Below are 8,578 nucleotides of genomic sequence, written 5' to 3'. Positions count from 1 at the left end.
GTCCTCACTGGGTGTCCCTGAGAAAAGGCAACAAATTTCAAAAAGTATTCACTAAGGACTTGTAAAGTAAATTTTTCTAATGGATTTGAAATACAACCATATATTTGTCAGAATGGCCTTTAAATTTTGTTCAGTTTGAATATAATAATGGAAACTATTCCTAAAATTTATGAAATAATTTCAATTCACTAATACAATTTTAAAATGTGAATTTTTTAATAGATTTAAGAATACCATGATACTTTTAAACATTTATGAAATGTGTGGAAGATCCATTGATTTGGTAGGAAATTCGGTACCTGCATCATAGACTCACTACCATTGCAAAGATTATAAATTATTAAATTTATTATACATTTTTGCAAAAATTCTTAATTATAAATCATAAAGTATATTAAATTTTATGATTTCAGACAATTAGAATATACTTACTTGGTGAAATATAAACATAATAGATAATGGCAGAAGGAACTATCTCAAAATTAATTTTCATTAATCATATAGTAGCAACAAAGTGAGGTTCTGGGAGGGGAAATAGATTCAACAGTATTGGTAGCACTTACTCTGTACAAAAGCTTCCAAAGCAGATTTTACATCAGAGCTGTCTGTAAACATATATTCAAAAATAAATTGAGAGCACTGCAGTCAGGTTGTAAAGTAAATGAAAAAATAAATAAATAAAATGTAATAAATTCATAAAAAGCCTGCCTCCCTTTATGGCCTTTGAAGTCTGACTTTGCACTGGATTGGCCATAGTGCTGGCTAGGTTTTGTTCTCAAAAAATGACTAGGCAATTCTTCCCAGTTTGATTACAGGCCTAAGTGTTGCCAGGACAAAGGCCATATTGCCCGTATTGCAAGATTCTCTTAATCAAATTAACTTTTCATAGTATACTGTGTTCCTTCCAAAGGAAAAAAGTATATTGAGAGATGTAACTACAGATATTGGTTCAGCAATTTGTAAACATTTCTCTATTTTTTACATCTTCTACAGATGATTTTTAAATGCAATTGAAGCTAATCGGTATGTGTAAATGGACATTGGAAGCTATTATGAGGACAAGCAGACAAACTGGAAATTATTCATAATATAGAGCCCATACTATGCACTGTTTTAAGACATAAACTGGATGTTTAATAAAATAGAAGTAAAATACTATGGCAGCTGTATAGAAGGTCTTTTTGGATGTAGCTTGAGAATTTATGTGCACTGCTCTGCTGTTATCACAAAGCAAACAGGAGACATTAGCATGGTTTTTAGGGAGGTCTACTAAGGCTTAATCACAATTACATGTGACTGCCTGCATCCCTTTCTGCCCAATGGCAGAGGCCGAAATAAAGGATCTGGATGAAAAAGTGACTAGAGATTTCCAAGGGTTGAAAATTGAGAAATTTTTAATGACTTGGGTGAAGACACCTTACTGTATACCGCAGAATTTATATAAAAGAACAATGGTATTAATGAGAAGTAAAGAGCCATGCAGAGAGGAAATAATATTAAAAATGAGGAATGATGTGGAATATTCTAGAAAGTATAGAACAGAGTTAGCATTTGTCCAGTGATTCCAGACTACAGTAAGAAGAGCTTTACAACAAGGGATAGACAGTGGCTGGAGGGAAGAGAAAATTATAGGAAGACTAGAAAAGGTCATTTTGGTAGGAGAAAGAAGGAAATGAAGAAAAATAGGAAGTGTACAATGAAGGTGTAGAGGGATAGCTGTGGAAAGGGAAGACAAAGAATAGACAGGAAGTAATAGAAGCCTGAAAATTAGAAGAAGCTGCAAGTTTCAGAGACTTGGGATTAATGTTTGCCTTAGCCTTAGTGTTTATTTTCTACAGCTAATACTGAAATTTTTAATGAAGGTCACCATCATATGAATCGCTTGTATACAAAGAAACTTTAAAAACTAAACAGAAAGCACAAAAGCTACACAGAGCAACACTGTCTCGAAAAAACAAAAGAAAACAAAAACAGAAGAAACAAACAAAAAACTAAACATAAAGAAAATCAATAGCTTAATTTTTTTAAAAACATGTCTTGGAACTGAACAGAGTTCTCTATAGGAACACAAATGGCCGAGAAACCCTTTTTTAAAGTGTTTAAAGTCCTTAGTTGTGAGGAAAATGAAAATCAATACTAGCTTGAGATTTTTCTCTTCCTATAGCCAAAATAGCTAAGATTAATTGAACAAGTGACTGCACAGACAGAAGAGACTGCAGAGAGAGGAGTGCTTATTCATTGCTGCTGGGAGTGCAAATTGGTACTGCCACTATGGAAACTATGGAATTATGTATGAAGCTTCCTCATAAAATGAAAATAGATCTCCCTCAAGAACCAGCAATATCACTCTTAGAATATACACAAATAGTTCTGTATCTTACTACAGAGACACTTGCTTGGTTTTGTTTTGTACAAGTGAAAATTTATTTTCCTATAAAATATATATTTATAAAACATAAATATTAAATTTTCCCTCATTCTGTTTGTGTGACATGCATAAATATACATATGGTCATCGTCTAAGATTTCTTCCTGTGTTGTATGCTGATTTTCATTATAATTTAATGAATTAAAAAACATTATCCTAGAAATTTTATATTTCAACTTGAACTTTTATTAAAACACACACTCTCTTCAACAATATTTTTCCTGTTATTTTGTTTAAACAGAATAAAATTGATTAGACCGACTCCTGTATACTGATAACAAACATGATATAAAAATTAGTAAATTTTAGGTAAATTCATACTTCTCCTTCTGTAGAGGCTCAATCATAGCAAGAATCCAAATTTTCAAATAGGTTAGCATATGGGACATAATTAAATTATAAATGTAAGAAAACTTAGTGAGAGAAATTTCCTCCATGTTTTCTATATGTACCTCTCTGTATTTGAACAAGAACATATAAAAACAATTCTCCATGAAACATATTCCATATATCTCTGTTTATATTTATTCACATATAATATAGTTATGCATATTACCTTAAGTAATTTGTAGAGGTAAAATAATACATAAGGGAGTGAACACATTTATTACTCACCTTTAAAGACTTAGAATATGTGACTAAACAGAAAACAGTTCATCTTTGTACTGGAAATCATCAGAATCACTGCTTATATAGCAATCATTACATGGATCTTTAAACTGAATTTTAAACTAACACTCTAACCAATGAGAATTTAAAAGCCAATACTTAGTTTAAAAACTAAAAGTATCATTCAAGAGAACAATTCAACATATTCATATTTAGTCATGAAATTCATATACATATGCATATATAGGTATATTTTATTGTTGCAGCGGCCTTCATTTATACCATGGTGTGTAGGCATCCAAAGTCAAATATAAAATTATTATAAAAGAAACAGCATTTTTAATTCTCTAGGGAAGGTATGGTGTATGTTAGAGATCTCTTTTTCTCTTCTAACCATATCTCAAAAACATTACTATTATCTTTGGGAGCACTGTGCTTTCTAAAGCTGAACACAGTGGAACTGGAAGGCACCATAGAGAGAAATTCTTCCCCTGGTGACACATTTAAAAGTTTCCTTGCCCAAGCCCATGAAACTTTATTTACATGAATTTCTCCTCAATAAAGAACCTACCAATTGCATCACTGTGTGATTTTTACAGAGAATTCAGGGCTAAGAGAACTGAAATTCCCAAAAGCCCAGAGTTCTCTGGAGGATCAGGTGAGGTTGCTCTACTGGGCACTGTGGGTTTGGACGCTTACAAGAAGTCCAAATTGGTCCCTCAGGGCATCACACACTTTTTACTAATAAATATCCAATGTAGTAAGGCATTAGAATTTTAATTCCAAAATTCTACTTTATACTCTTGTTTTCTGTCAAAGATGGCAATTTTGACAGGTTTAGACAAACTGTACAGATGAAATTCCACACTCTGAAGGCTTTGTCTAGGATGGTTTGTAAAGGTTATCCAAAATATGACTGATGGCTAGAGAACTAAATGCCAGCTGCTTAAACTATGGGTTTTGATCCCATGTTGAATCGTGACACAGTGCCAACTCTAATTCACAACAACCCAAAATTATTTATTCTAATTCAAATAAGTAGGGAGCCCGAAGTAATTGTGACAATGCTTGCAAAGTTGCAGTGGAACAAGTCTTGGTACTGAACTAAGTAGAACTACAGACAACTAAAGCGAGTGGGAGTTGCCTTCCCCAGGGAAGCATACATTTACTGGTTACCCAACAACAGTCATCCCTAAATGCACACACTGAAGTAGCATTATGCAGACAGAGCAGGTTGTACTTATGTAGTTAGGACTATATATACAGAAACAATTTTGTTCTTTTGAAATTTGGAAATCTAAAAAAGAGACTCTGTAAGCTATAATAAAGAAATTATATTACTCTAAAATGTATTTTATCAAGAGATTTGTGATAGATGCTATTTTTCACACCTAAATATTTAGCTAAAAATATGGCAAATTTCTTGGAATTATTGAATTAGCAATTACTAAATTGCTATTTATTTACTCACAAAGGGCTTATTTTTTCATCAACTATGTAACTTTAGTTCTCTTTTTTATGATTTTTTTTGCAAATGTTTGCAAAGGAGCCAGATTGAATGAGGAATATAACTATATTCTTCATTGTTGATTCATTCAATTCTATGTAATAAGCATAAAGTAAAAAATTGTGAGAATAAATTCTTAGCCAGTAGTTGAGAGAGAATTTATTGGTATAGATTTCCATTCTTATCTTCCTCATAAATTTCACATAACTGATATACTTTCCTTACCTACCAATCAATTATTGTAACAGTGGAAATGGTAACCATAAGACCGATTTTTGACATTTCTTTTACTATACCAAAATATTATAAAATTATAAATTCCTGACTACCTCAAAACTTGAAATATTAATAAAAATATATGTTGAGTTAGAATCATGAGCAATGATTTGTTTTAATACTTTATCATTTTAAACCTATTTCAATTTTCATTTATCTTCCTAAGATCCCCCAACATTGCTTGGAACTTTTTATTATTTCCTAAATGTTTGTCCTGAAATTCTACATTTCTTAAGGTATATACTCTATCAAGAGACGGGGACTCATTTCCACCCCTCTGCACATGTCAAAAATGTAAAAAGTCACACTGACTCTTTGGTCAATGAGAATGGGCTGAGATGATTCAAGTAAGTAACCATGTTCTTGCCTCAACTGAAATTAACTTTTCTTAATAATTTTGTACTGTTTCTAAGTAGTATTTCCAATTATTCCTTATAAATTTGGGATTCCCTAAGAGTACTTAAGTCAGACAGTAGTAGTGCCCATCTTTACCAGCACTCAGGGAGGCAGAGGTAGGCAGATCTCTGTGAGTTCGAGGCAAGCCTGGTCTACAGAATATGTTCCAGGACAACCAGAGCTACACAGAGAAACCCTGTCTCGCAAAACCAAAAAGAGAAAGATACTTAGTCTGCAGAAGCTAAATGCTCAGATGCAAAGACACATAGTGTTTGTGAATGCTGTAACTGTGGGTTACATTGCCAAAGTTCATAGGGAAGTGTAATGAGAAACTCATTTCCTTCACAGGGAGCTAAGGAGAGTCTGGTGACCTGGCAGAACACATCCTAATCCATCTTTCTATTGATTGCTCTGCCCCTTTCAGAAGGAAGAAATGCTTTGAAAATTATCTCGCTACTATTTATTTCCTCATTTTTCTTCTCAAGGCAGTTATCACCTCTTTGTTCCTCAGACTGTATATAAAAGAATTTAGAAAGGGAATTATTATTGTGTAAAACAAAGAATACATTTTGTCATTATTTTCATCTGACCCCGACCCAGGACGCACATACATGAGGAATAGAGTGCCATAGAACAAAGACACAGAAAGCAGGTGGGAACTGCAGGTGGAGAGGCTTTGCTTCTGCCTTTCTCAGACTTTGTTTTCAAGATAGCAAAAAGAACATAAAAGTATGAAATTATAATGGTCATAAAAGTAAAACTGTGTATAAAAGCTGAAAGTATTAAAACCAGAAGGACATTAATTGTAGAATGAGTGCAGGAAATTTTGAATAGTTGCAAAATTTCACAGTAGAAATACTGTATGATGTTGGATTTGCAGAAATTCAGTCTCACTAACAAACCCACATGAATTGCTGAGTGCAGAAAACCAACAACATATGAAACATGTATAACCTGCATACAGAGGCTATTTGACATTATCACTGGATAAAGCAAAGGATTGCATATAGCCACATATCAGTCATAGACCATTGCTGACAGGAGGAAGCATTCTGTGGTTGCACTGGATCCAAAGAAATAAAACTGGGTGAAGCACTCAGCCAAAAATATTTTTTGATCCTTAGATAAGAAATTGACAAGCATTTTGGGGGTCACAGAGGATGAAGCACATGCATCAGCAAAATCAAAACTTCCCAGGAATAAGTACATGGGAATATGAAGGCGAGGGTCCTTCCAAATGAAAGCAATCAGTCCAAGGTTGCCCACGATAGTGATGAGGTAGATGATGAGGAACACCAGGAAGAGAGGAACTTGCAGCCTGGGCTGATCTGTGAGCCCTACCAGGACAAGCTCAGTCACAAGAGTCTGGTTTCCTACTGTCATGTCTGCCCTGGACAATCACTGGAATGAAAGAACAAGTAAGGAGAAGTCAAAGAAATGACGTAATTGTCATGATTTGTGCTACTGACATATTCCTAAAGGGAGCTCATTGGTTCATTCATGTACACCTTTTTCTCTGTATTTGTCAACTTTCATAGTTAATTTTTAAGTTAAAATATATTAGCATCATGTTTTTTTCTCCCTCTCCATTCTTCCAGCATCTCTTTTGACTCTCTCTCAAGAGTCAAATCTTTTTTTTGGAAAAAAAAAGTCAGAATTTTTTTATTTCTTTGTTAATGTATTTATTTATATTTATATACCACATATATTCCTAAATATATAAGCACAATAATTTTAGTCTGTATGCTATCTACTTTAATATATGCAGTATATTCTCAAAATAACTCAATATGGATAATTTGATTTAGTATGACAGGTTTTAAGAATTGTATTATTGTCTATATTTACAATTCAAAAATAGAAATGGATTGAAGATGAATGTTTCAATAATGTAACATTCTATTCATTCCTGTATTTTCTGTTGCTTTATAAATATAAAATTTACAATTTTAATGAAATAAAGACTTTATTAATGACTAATGAATAGAGACAGAGACCCTCATCAGAGCAACGGACTGAGCCCCCATGGTCCAGTTGAAGAGGAGAAGGAGGGAGAAGATGAGCAAGGAAGTCAGGACGGCGAAGGGTTGGTCCATCAACTGAGTCAGTGTGCCTGTTCTAATAGGAGCTGAATGATCATGCGATCAAACCAGACACTCTGAATGTGGCTGAAAATGGGGGCTGACTGAAGAAATTGATGAAAAGCCATTGATAAAGGCACTAGGACTTGTTTCTACTGCATGCACTGTCTTTTTGTGACCCTAGTCTATTTGGATGCAAAGCTTCCTATGCCTGGATGTAGGGGGGAGGGCCTTGGACTTCTCACAGGGCAGAGTTTTCTGCCCTCTCTTAAGGGAGGAAGGAGGGTGAGTGGAAGAGCAGGAGGGGAATGGGAGGAGGGAAGGAAGTGTAAATTTTTTAATAGAAAAATAAATTAATTTAAAAAATAAAAATAAATAAATAGTATCTAAAGGAACTCGGTTTTCTTAATTTTTTTCTTATCAATTTAAGGTCTTACTATATAGTCTTTGATGGTCTGAAACTTGCTTTGTAGAATAAATTGACCTTGAATACAAAGTGATCCTCCTGCTTCTGTCACCTGAATGCTGGGTTTGCAAATATGTGCTACTATTTTCTGCTTAATAGTTTTGAAAAGAAAAAAAAAATCTTGGAAGTATGTATATGCCTTGTTGTGTTTTTTCCACACTTGCCAACTTCCTTAATTATAGGATCATATTCCCAATGCTTAAGAAACACAAAACTATTTTACAATGAAAAATAGTATAAAACAGGGATTATACAATTAAATATAACTAAATGCTACCTTTCTAAAAGTTAAAAATCTCCATAAGTAACCAATTGTGAAATGTCAGCTTATTTTCACTAAGAAATCCAAGAAGAATGAACAAGCTTCAAAATTCCTACCTGTATATTATACTAAAAGAACCATTAAATGAACAAGCCCAACAATGCTTTTATTACTTCTTTTATATTATCAGATTGTAAAATAATCACAGCATTTCCCTATTCTCTTTTCTCCATTTAAATCCTCCCAAAGACCCCTCCTGGCTGTCTTTCAAATTTATGACCTATTTTTCATTAATTTTAAAATGTTTTTTGTTTTGTTTTGTTTTTTATAAGATGATTGTTTTATTATTATTATTATTAAAAATTTTTACCTCCTCCCCTCCTCCCATTTCCCTTCCCCTCCCCCCTTTCTCTCCAGTCCATAGAGTAGTCATAAGTTGAGAATTTTATCATGAATTATCTAATGCAGTTAACACACAATACACAAACACATACCCTAAAGCCCAATTTTTCTCATTCTAATTATAAAGTAAGTAGTATTGAGCATGAGATTG

General features: G+C 33.3%; 1 pseudogene; it reads right to left on the bottom strand.

Moving 5' to 3' along the window:
* Positions 1-5,676: 5,676 nt before the first annotated feature.
* On the bottom strand, positions 5,677-6,599 carry LOC125392877 (olfactory receptor 5AC1-like; annotated as a pseudogene).
* Between the last annotated feature and the right edge of the window lie 1,979 nt (positions 6,600-8,578).

The sequence above is a fragment of the Myodes glareolus genome, chromosome 2 (assembly GCF_982192425.1).
Source record: "Myodes glareolus chromosome 2, mMyoGla1.1, whole genome shotgun sequence".
In the NCBI taxonomy this organism is placed as follows: domain Eukaryota; kingdom Metazoa; phylum Chordata; class Mammalia; order Rodentia; family Cricetidae; genus Myodes; species Myodes glareolus.
Note: the sequence above shows the minus strand (reverse complement) of the source record. Positions and strands in the feature narration are given on the sequence as shown.